This window comes from Magallana gigas, chromosome 1, assembly GCF_963853765.1.
Source record: "Magallana gigas chromosome 1, xbMagGiga1.1, whole genome shotgun sequence".
In the NCBI taxonomy this organism is placed as follows: Eukaryota; Metazoa; Mollusca; class Bivalvia; order Ostreida; family Ostreidae; genus Magallana; species Magallana gigas.
In genome coordinates, this window is record NC_088853.1 from 50,051,372 (window position 1) to 50,064,109 (window position 12,738).

General features: G+C 30.1%; 1 long non-coding RNA gene across 1 annotated transcript; it reads right to left on the minus strand.

The window, feature by feature from the left end:
• Window positions 1–1,889: 1,889 nt before the first annotated feature.
• Window positions 1,890–5,125, minus strand: LOC136270961 (uncharacterized). Its single transcript, XR_010708819.1, has 3 exons — window positions 4,904–5,125; window positions 3,521–3,772; window positions 1,890–1,997 (listed from the first exon to the last, which is right to left on the minus strand). It is a non-coding gene; the product is annotated as an uncharacterized lncRNA (long non-coding RNA).
• Between the last annotated feature and the right edge of the window lie 7,613 nt (window positions 5,126–12,738).

Sequence of the window (12,738 nt, forward strand, 5' to 3'; positions counted from 1 at the left end):
GCTTCGCCGTCGCATCTTCTATATTTTTCATATTGTTCATGAATTGTACTTGCATTGAGGATTTCCACAATACAATTAACTGCTGGGTATACAAGTTCATCACCCAGAATTAATGATCAAACCAAAATTATGATAAGTTTACTCCACTGTTAGGCATTATAACCAAGCTGAAGTTAGTAGGCACTGACAGCAGCCATTATGCCAGTAGAGGTTAACGGCCAATAAGGAAAATCGTCAAAGTACTGAGAGTACTCGTACAGAAAATATATTTCACTTTTTTCTCGGCATACTTTAGTTAAGTTAATATCAATATGATTAATGCTTCAATAGTTTGTATGAGCATTGGTAATTTTGGATAAAAAAGAGATTGTGTGATCAAAATCAAGCGGGATATAAACCCCTAACATGGGCCCTAACCTCTTATCAACGCTTTTAGAAACAATCTTTTCTTATTATAATCGATCAATGTAAATAAGAAGTATTTATATTCCTACGTACGTTACCTGCCCCTTAGTCTTTTTCCATAAAGATATATACATGTATCATTCTTCGATTGACAATTCATACACCAATGAATATTACTTATATCATTAAAACTATTATTCTTTCATGATTATTGTTCGATAATAATCACACAATATCCTTATTGTGTTTGAATTTTTCTTTATTTGCGTCATTTCCCGCCGTATGTCGACGAGAGAAACAACGTAACTGTTAACAATCAATTTGTGGCAATGTCAGAGTGTTTTGCGTGTGCTTGCTACGGATATGAAAAACTATATACAGCGATTTATTTACATGTTCGGTGTTTATAACTTCAAAATCAGTTGAACAGAGTGAAAAATTAAGTAATTTCAAAGTCATTTCTTGGATACGGGGTAACCAAGTTCTATTCATGTTTACGGGGGGGGGGGGTCTTTTTTATGGGGGTCATTTTTTTCATGTTAAACATGAAGAAAAATAACCCCTGGGTCTTTTTTCTTCAGAAAAATCCAATTATTCTTCAGCCCGGTCATTATTCTACGGGGGTCATTATTCTTCATTACACCGGAAACAACAGCTTAATATGATTCCGGGTATTTCTGCTTTTTTGTTAGGTAAAACAGGCGTATCCTAAAACCACGTGTTTTTCGTTTGAATGTTAATAGACTACATTCACCAGGAAGCTGCTGCATGTTTTTTGAAGAAGTACCCCCTATGCAAAATGATTATCTTCTAACAAAATGCATGAAATATCCTTCTCAGTGGTAAATACATGTATAAAAATGCGAAAAGAAAACATTCAGTCTTGGGAAAATTAATTCTGAAGTATAAATGGAACTATAATTGACTTAGTTCATTTTGATTGGTATATTACCGGTGCGGTACTAAAGTTCATATGATGAAAGGACTTTAAATTGAATAAAATCAAATAAACAAAAGGGCCAACATATGGTTTTAACGCAGTTGGTCATAATGAAGTCTTTCGTGAAATTCTACCAATTCCTGATATATGGCATTAACTTCAGGCTGGCCATGGACATTGTTTGCATTCATATTATCCTGTTCACAGCTCAAGTGGTTCACATGTTTTTCTTTTTTATTGATCATAATCCTTCTTATTCTGGAAAAAAAACGTAGTTAAAAATTTTTTAACAATATAATCCATTTCGAAAAAAATGCAATTTCGGTGAAAATAATTAACCCAGACTTACCGGGCAACCAAAATGATATTTACGATAATGCTGCCACAACAAACAACACCGGAGGTAAAAAGCAAGATTTGCAAATATAAGCAACTGCATTCGATGAATGAATGTGTAGTCTGATCTGAATATAAAGAAATGATAAAAGCATGTGCAATTTATTGTCATTAACAAATTAAGTAAATGGAATTGAAAAATTCATACCTTTATTCACATAATCAAATATTGTGCTTTCATCCGTTTTTTCCGTAACTTCAAATCGACAGTCACATGTTCTTGGAGAAATATAATTATAAGACACCACGGGATATCCTGCAATATGATTAATATGATGCTACTAGTTACAAACACAGAAGCAAATAGTTTTCTGGAGTTCTGTCCCATTTTCTAATGAAATATACTCAGGGCGAAAAACGATCCTTAAACAGGTTCTTTAAGGTGGCTTAAAAGAAAAAACAATCTTTAAGCCATTTTTAAGTCACCTTTTAGCTAAGGTTATAGGTTATTGATGTCCTTTATACCATCTTTTAGCCAACTTTAAGCATCTTTAAGTAGCATTTACGCTCCCTTTAAGTTGTCTTTACACCACTCCCATTTAGTCAAGTTTAATCAAGCTGAACAGATTCATCATAAATACATAAATTAAATGCAATAGCTCTTTTATATGGATGGGAGGGGGTGATCCGAGTGATGATATAATTTCAGGCAGTTTTAATTGTCAACACACACCATGCAGAAAAAGGTATCTATACCCAAGTTTTGCTTGTGTAAACACATAGTCGCTCTTTGAACACAGATCGCTATAATCAACACAGCTCAAATGGACACAAATTGCCGATATAATTTTAATTTTTTTTTCTAGTTTTAAAATTATTGTAGGGGCAAGCGCAGTTGATGTATCTAAATCTGCGCATGAAGTTATATAAAAGTTTGTTTATTTCATACATGTATTGTAAATTAATCGGTGAAAGAAAGCTCTCTCTCTCTCAGGATATACAAGATATACACAAGAGGTGTGTCGTGTGCCCAGGTGCATGTCAGGGTTTCTAAAGGCGTTGAAATCTTAATATATACGTGTATGCGATAGGTCCAGTGAAGGAAAGCTTATTTACATTTGAAATTCATTCTCCAACTATTATTTCTTAACTCTTGGTTTTAAAAATGTTACGTCTACAAATGAAAGATATATGCATGTAAGAGTAAAATCTAGAGGCTAATTAATTACTGTACCGGTGATGATAATTGAGGGTTAATTATTTAAATATATTTATACTAGTAAATATGTCACAAAGCCGGGAAAAATGCGTAGAACTAATACCCTAATAGTTTAATATTCATCCTTGCATTTCAGTTAGTTATGAATTAGGTAGACATGTTTCTACCAAGTTTAAATCTATTAACAAAGTAATAGTAAGTGCGTAATTTTTTAAAAGTTTGTTGTAACATAGCCTGTATATATCGCTTAATACATGATTATATAGACCTGATGAGAATATATCAAAGAAGAACTTCGTACTTAATTGATGCACTTTCAGATGGTCTATAAAACCATGTAATGGCCTCATTAAAAGGCTATAATTCTGGAACGTTTTGACTGGAATGCTATACATTTGACCAAAAGTATTTTTTCATAATCTAAATAAATAGCATCCTGTATGGGTTTTTTATTCAATATATTTAACAACATGATTTTGCATCAGGTAAAGGTGGGTTCTTCATGGGCTCATATAAATAAGTCAACATATCCTTAATGATTCACCATTGAACATACCGAACGATAACGCAGTAAGTATGTTGAAAATTTCAATAAAATTGACTCAAATGAAAATACTCACCATATACCTCAACTTCGCATAACTCATTATACGCGTAAACACTGAAGTCAGACGGATAAGAACTATGTGTTCTGTTGTTATAATATATTACGTATCTCCCAGAAATAGAACATGTTATGTTTGTTGGATTCGGTATAGTTGCCCTGGTGTGGTTATTGTCTTTAAAGCATAATATTCCTTCCTCCTTGTTTGTTGAGTTAGATATGAACAATGAGAATCCAAGAAATCTTGATGTAAATCCATTGTTTTTCCCTATTGAACAATGAAAATTTTATATAAATAATGACTGATAGGGTTAGCTGGGAAATACCAAAGCTGGAAATTAGCAGTAATAAATACCATTGATTTTATCTAAACTTGTAAAACACGAGAAATACAAATTTAAATTAAATTTTGGCTTGTTGTATCGTGACAGTTATGTGTTTCTGATTTGTGAAATAATTTCTTTGATCAATAAAAATTGGTCATAGGTGTGCTGAAACTAAGGGACACTTTCGACCTTTATTATTCAGATTCCTTTTCTGCCTATTCATTTTGATTCTGAGGGGGGTGAGGGGGTTGCAGTTGTAAAATTACTAGTATTTGTCAATGACTTTTTTTTACTCACAGAAAATGTGATTGCACATTACATAAAAAAAGTTGGCAATTATTTTTTTTTAAAAACGTCATATATCAACTCTAGCATGTGCTTAATAACTTTTATATAATTTTCATAAATGTTATTGCAACTTTCTTGGCATTCAAGAAAGATACTACAATAAAAAAAACATCCTACCCTTTATTCTGAAATAATGACTTTTTGTGACACATTCTGTTAAAACATCCAAAAAGTAATCCATTATTTAGATTTATCATTTAACATGAACAAATCTTCATCAGAATACATGTCTGATGAAATTAACTGCTTATGATTTTATACATGATTAAAAATGTTAATTTTTTACCAACTCATGTTTTCTTCTTTTGAGCCGTTAAGTACGGGAAAAATCTATCAAACCCTATATGACGTCATAATGGAAATATGACATAGCATCATGCAATTAAATCAATTAAGACGTCAAAATACAGTTACCATATCAAACCATCATTGCAATGAAAGTCAGGTGTGATCGGTGTCCTGTTCCCCCTTTTTAAAAATAACTGAATAAAACTCACATATAAGTCCAGTTTTAAAAAAAAATCACGCGTTCATGTAAAAAGACCCATGTTTGGTTTATTTATATCTGCCTGATAACTAATTGGGTAGCCAAAACTTCTTTCAGTTAAATACATGTACATTGACACTTTTAATTACTTATATTTATTCATAAAATAATGATATTTTATGGATTCATCTACGGTTGGCTATTGAAGATTAATAACAAATTAAATATTGTAACTTACCCCAATTGTAATTATCAGTTCTGTATTGTAAAATAACATGATGTATTTTGGAAACTGCTTGTAGATCCACCCTCCACTCGGCTGTTTGTTTATACTGTCCTGATATTGTACACTGTCCTCCAGTAGCAGACAAATCTGAATTGCGTCCGTCTACAGCACGATCCGCTCCCCATTTGTAACTGACATATGGATACTTCTGCCATGCTATTTTATTTATTGCAATATTTTCTGTAACATATCAATATTAATACAGCAGATAGTTCATACTAGATATACTGAAATGTTCTTCAATTCCTGAATGTTTTGTATATTATTTCACGGAATGAAAGACATATAATGTTGCAATCATTTTTGAAAGTTTTCAGTGTGGAGAAAGAAACAAATCGGTGTTGCAACTTTGATTGGCAAATTGTAACATTTTCAGATATAACAAATATCTGTGCTATTATCTTTAAAGGAACCCTGTGTGTTTTAAACAGGAATATAGTATAAATAATCATTTAGAGAATATGGTGATTTAATATAGCGTAAGATTATTGATAAAAATGCTTTGTAGTTGAACATTAGCAACATTAAACAATTACTAGCCCTTGTTTAATTTATATCTAAATGAATCTTATAAAAAAGATTGTCATTATCTTTTTAACACCTATAAATTAATGATTACTACGAGGAACAAAAGATAAAATTAGGATTTATCGAGGCCAAGTTCATTCAGAATCCGAGCATGGCTGTGCAGGTTTTTATTTTCATGAAGTCTTTGTTGCAAAGATATACATTTTCTTTGTGTCGAGTTTTTTGTACAATATATGTACATGTGTTAAAAATCATGATTCCATGACGTCAATAAGCTTGAATGCCCAATTAGCGATTATTACATTACTGTTTGTTGATATTATACGATATGGGTGAAGTTCAATTTAAGCAGGCTAAAGGTGACCGTAGGTATTTGACCAGAAATCAAATTGTCTACAAAACACCAAGGTATTTAAACGGTGCGGTTTATCATTAACGCTATATGTTAAAAAAATATACGTTATTTCTTTTCTGTTTTGTTTTTGTTTTTGTTTGTTTTGTTTTTTGTTTTTTTGTTTTTTTGTTTCGTTTTTTTGGTTTTTTTTTTGGGGGGGGGGGGTTTGGGGGAGGGGGGGGAGGGAGGGGTTAAAATAGGTGTACAAAATATTAACATGCACTGTAATATGCAGTCTTTTACAATATACGTATAAATCATTTAGCACTTAACCTAGACTTGCCATTGTAATCATTGTTGTTGACGTTGACAATTTAATGATACATTGCATGTATACATACTTTTTTTTATCGATTCTATCATATTAGTTATGTAACTGTCAAATCGATATATTTTATCTATTATATAACGTCCTTGTGCGTGCTGGCTCTTTTATCTTAAATCTCAATTGATCATTTCTTTTCAAAACATAATTGTGAACATCCGTCCGCATTAATTTTTTTGGAAATCATTTTCATCCGATGCTTTTTCTAAAAGTAAATCAAATAAGATCTTAACTTTCACACAACATGGCTACGTTTGTACTTTACCTTCCTAGCTGTGCACTACCAGAAAGCTACTTACATGCCGAACAAGGCAAGCTAAAACATTGTTTTTAGAGAAATAAACCTATGATAAACAACCATCAAAAATAAATCTATTATATTTTATTATCAATTGTAAATCACATAATTCAAGTCAAAATTAAAATGAAAGTTACCTTCGGTTTTTGAGTACCAAACTCATATATATATATATATATATATATATATATATATATATATATATATATATATATATATATATATATATATATATATTTGATACATAAATTACTCAATGACATTAGGAATAAAGAGGATTTAATATTTTACTTAAAGAAAAAGGGATCATGTTATTACTTTGATTAGGACATACTTTGTTAAGGATTTCGCAAAAACTCAACATTATAATCCTACAACTGCTGTCTAGCACACACTATTCTCAGAAAATTGAAAACGTTTTTTATTTTTTTTTATAATCATTCTAATAGTTTTAAAATCTTAATAGACACCCATATCAAATGTTAAACTCTAAAGTCTTCTTTTTAAACTTTTTTCTCATTTCTCATCCAAAATGTTCGTAGTTTTTTTTTTTTTTTTTTTTGCGGAACTATACGACTATTGCTAACATTTAAACCATATCATTGAACATATTCTTGCTGTTAATAAGAAAAAGGGTTATAATGTTGTTTTTCTTCCAAGTACATGAAGTAAGCAAAGACAACAGTCTTACCGTAAGTTGTAATAAACTTGGGAATCACAAATAAAAGAACAGACACACAAATGGAATTCATTGATAAACACAGTTATTTCTAATGAGGAAGTTTAAAGAGTTTCTATATTTTCCCTGTTTTTCTAAATAAGGCTTATCACACCAACCTAAGTGTGGGTTATTTAAACGCCATTAACTGAATTTTTGTTGGTTAGAGAGCAAATATTTCTTTTTAGTTTTACTTGTAGTTTTTATAGTATTTTAGTTCGTTAAATATTTGTGGGCGCTCATTTATTTATATCCTTACAGTTATAACAACGAAGATACTGAAATATTGTAACACAGCTATTGACATGAACGCCTACATCATTTGATTTAGAAACCAATTTAGCTAGACCATATTTGGCCTTTGATTTTATGGAGCTTTTTTCATTTCTAACAAACCATTCTCTGTATAGTTGATATCACTAGACCCAAGTTGCCCATATACACCATGTATGATAAACGAGTTTAGATAAAAGATATGTTCAGAAATTTGTACGAAAAAATTTTGTGGATTTAATCATCTTAATATAATTATATCCTAACATAACTCAAAATCAAAATGGTATTTAAAAATACCTTTAAAGAATTTTAAAAAGCATCAGTTCTTGTTTCAATAACTTTATACCAAGTAAGCTTGTTTATTCCCACTTAGCCAACATTCTGAAATTCTTAATTCCAATCTGGCCAACGTTTTGAATTTCACACCTTAGTGATCAGGGGGCTAAAGTCTGTTTTCACATGTAAATGTATTTGTTATCAATTACCTGAGAATAGTTTGATGAAAACAAAAATACGATATCATTTTTTAAAATTGATAGGATGAATTAACCTGTTTAGAGAAATCTGGTAATGCTAAATATATATAATATACTTCTAATCGTAGACTAATACCAATTGAAACATTAAATTTCTTTGAATCTGTTTTGTTATTTTTTTAAAGCATTTATTTTTTCCTACAATCTGAAAAAATTAATAAAAATAACGAAAGAATATTTTGAAGAAAAAAAATATGTAGGCAATTTTCTGCAAGATGATTATATAAAACCTTTTATTAACCAATTCACGTACATTCATGAATAAAACATTGAAGTATATAATTATAAATTGTTTAAATTGGATGTAAAATAACATAAATGAAATCAATCAGCAGTTTTTAAAGACTATAAACAAGATTAATGAACATATTTATTGGTATCATTTTACAAAATTAAAAGCCCGAAAATAATGAGATCTCTACTGTTTTATGGACTGTTAGTTGAAAGACATAAAAAAATCAAATCAAATCAAAATGGCCTGTATCTTCAGGTTCAAGTCAACTTTCTACAGAACGACAGAGTAGAATTTTATCTTCTTAACTTGTTATGTATACATCATCATACTATCGATCTTATTAAATGTGGAGTTTACAACATTAAAAAAACATAAGCATTTTTTCGAGCATTTTTGTGTTTTGTTAATTTTATAAATTCTGTTGATTGGAAATACTCAATATAACCTGAGAAACCATAGAAAATTGAAGAAAAATCAAATGAATCCATATAGATTCAATAGCGATAATACATGTATTCAAACGGGATTTTTGATTACACTGTTTTTTTAAGGCTAAGTTTAAGTTAACTCAGCTAATATTAATTAACTCAAAGTATTATGAGGATAGACAAATCAACATAATAGCTCAATTTAATGCATATTTTGTGGGGGAATATGAAACACTTAATTACTTTAAATTCATAATTATACAAGAACAATTTCATAGGAATTAAGAAGCTCAAATCATATTTATTCTTCTGAAGGCTAACATATTTTTTTTCCTTTCTAGTCCTATTTATGTAAAAACAGACTAAAGCTTACCTGTAATTAAATTCTTTTGTTCACAACCTGCATCCCATTCCAACTTAGCCAACACAGATCTACCTGTATTTTTCAAAATGTTGACTAAGGGGGTAGACACTGGTAAGCTCAATGTTCATAACTGATCGAGATTTATTTTCATGCACATTTTTCCCCCTAAAAATAATATTAAAAAAAACTTTCGTTTTTAATGAAACCGCTCCTTTCAATATTAATTTCTTTATTATATCATCGACAATTTATTTCTATTTTGCGTCAATATCGTTATCCAAAGCGAATTTCTATGAATAGATAATTTTAAAAATACATGGAAATTACAAAATAACATTATATTCCCTTTTCTCACCTTTTACGTGCCACTAGCACCCACTATGTATTAAAGTTTAAGATAAGAAATTAAAATGTTTGCTACGTTTTAATCCTTCCACCCTATACAAGGGATTTAAAAGTGATCGTTATTCTAATAGAGAACACATTCATATATAAGTTCAAAAATTGACATTTTTAGACATTGCAAATGCTCTAGTAAACATTATAATAGTTCCAAATTAATTGAGTCTTCATCATGTTGTAGTGTAAACAAATCTTTTGAAGTCAGTGAACATGTTTAAATCATGTTTACGAACATATGAGGCAATGAAGACAGTGAAAAGAAAAATCATAGTTCATTACAGTTATAAAAAAACATTGTAAAGTCGATCACACTTACACGAAGCCCCAGAAGGTTCATTCGGGATTCGAACTTCAAAAACCGAGATTTGAAATAAGATTTCCGAAATTCAATATCTAATTTGACTGATCAAATCATACAGATACTAAGCAAATCGTATATCCTAGCGACACCAAACCGTTCTAGATAAAAATCATCCTACAATATTTGATTTAAAACAAATGCCATTTAGTTCTTAAAAAATCACTTATATATCACTTATATAATCATTATATGCTAGTAAAATTAACGTTGACGAATACTTATACAGAGTATAAATAATCCTGCAATGATAATAGCGTGTGCATGGCAAAATTGAGTGATGTTTGCTCGCCTTGTGTGTATTCTACCTATTTTAACCCAAAATGACATAACCCCGTTTGATCAAGAACCGCCTCTACGTCCATTTATGAGACAAGTTATTCGGTACCTAGTCCGTCACACAGCCCCTCATACACTAACTCGGAAGGTCCTTCTAACCATTAAGGTAAAATTAATGAAACAACTCGTGTCAATGACTTGTATAATCATTTTAATAATTTTTCTAAACTTACTAATATTCAACTATATATAGAAGAGAAGCTATGTTGATACAACTTTCAAATTTATTTAAAGGCAGACACCTGAAATTTTTTTGATAATTCAAAGAACCCATCATATTATTCAAAGCACTTTAAATCAATTTTAAGTTGCTAAAAAGATTAACCAAATGCCTAAAATTGACAATGCAATTATTTAAGTCATCAAAAGGCCAATAGGTACATACACATGGTCCGATATAAAACGTTTTTATTATCATTCTATTCATGTCCATGAAATAAAAACGTGCAATTTAAAAATAATTGAATACATACGATATGTGTTCCTCGTTTTCAATAGTTACCCTCATCTTGCTTAATTAACAGGTTAAAGTTTGCACGTTCATAAATTTGATAATTTGACCAAACAGCTTTCAAATGAAATCAAAAACCATAAGCTTATGCATGTTTAAATAAATTATTAACTTTAGCTTAAATATTGGCAAATGATTGAATTTCGTTTACTTTTTTGAAAAACAAAAATCATCGACAAATAATCAAAACGAAGACAGAAAACAAATTACTCTTACAATATTAATACGGTAAATGGTAAAATGTCTTTAAAAAAAGAGATCACAAGCAAAGATTCAGGAGTTTATTTGAAGAATGACTGCATTCAACAGAAATATTTCAGTAAGTCAATCATTTCAAACCAAATATAAAAGTATAATATTACTCGAATTTATCAAAAGCATCAGATTGTCGGCGTAAAAATAGACATCAATAAAGATGTTCTAATCAGAGAGTTACCAGCTGCATATCACAGTTGTTCATATCAAACGTTTTAAAAATTCTAAGGAAATATTAAATTGTTTTCTATTCTCACTAGTATAAAACGGTTTCATTTAGCAAACCTATGCACCATGGGAAAAGATCCCCTTTCTAGTTATCATGGTATTGTTATTCGAAGGTGTAATTATCAGTCACACAGTTATTCCAGTTTTGTTGAAATCAGACTTGTAACACTTGTCCTTACTTTCTTCTGGAATTCTTGAAGCTATCGTTGTACCAATTTTTTTTCTAGCTATTGAAATAACCTCCGAAAATCAATAAAGCGAATATATATATATATATATATATATATATATATATATATATATATATATATATATATATATATATATATATATATATATATATATATATACCCATGGAATTTGGTTACATATATCAAACCACTATAATAATGTAAAGTATTTCTGATCAGTTCAAACGTGAAGGAAATGCAATAAGTTTCAAAGATAAAAGCATTTCACAAAAGGAATTCAATATCTTCTCCTGACCTTCCAGACCAGATTCAACCGATACGAAAACCCCAAGATGATGACGTTACTATTGCCTGAAGGTTGATTTTAAATGCATTATGAGTACAAATGACAAACTCTTATGCCACTGAACAATATTGTACCAAGATTTAACCGTGGCCTGCTGGGCATAGCCGTCATCCTTCCATGCGTCTACATTGGCCCGGTTTAAAGACCATATTGTCATGAAACGGTTAAGCAAGACAGGAACATTACTTTTGTAAGAAAAGAGGGAAGAAGTAAATGGGGGCGGTGATATTTTTCATTGCCTATTAAAACATATGCAGGTTTTTTTTTTTTCTAAAGACCCACTAATGGCTGCATTTAAACGCATATGAAACTAAACATAGAAAGTACAGAAGTGTATTTATGTACATGTATATAAAAACATTTATGTGATCCAAATACTTATAGTTTAATGTATTATATTTTTACGGTGTTACAATTAATTATTCATTTTATTATAGTATGAGGATTTAAAGGGTCTTTGGGTTTTTTATACTCATCCCGCTAAGAGCATTTTCAGGCTATTAGCCAGATCCTAAATATATCAATTTTGGCTCGAAATCGGAGTGCTTCGAAAGTTTTGCCTACCTCCATCCTTCTATCCTTCTTACTAATTTTTTTTTGTTTGAGTGTAATGGATAACTTCCTTTTGTAAAAGGGTTGTTATGGGTTTTATTTTGGGCCTTACCTTCTGCTGCATTGTTGATAATTTACTAATTGTATGCAGTCTCACATGTTCATGTTTATATTCCGTATAACTTCATTTGGCATTTTTAATAAATGCTCTTCATACAAGCTATAGTTTTTCTTTATGAAGGTAGCAGCAGAATAGAGCTGCAAATCTGCTCTAAGTTCTGTTCAACAGTAACAGTAATGTAGGGTCTAGCAGTATTTAAGAGCACATAAAGCCAAATTTAATAATAAACTAGAGATTAATATTTCTTATGCTAGATACCATCTATACAAAGCAACACTATGACACAGATATATTTTACATTGAATGATGTAAATCTTATAATAAATAGATCTCAAGAATCAATTAGTAATGACAGTAACTTTATTTTTTATTTTAATCAAAA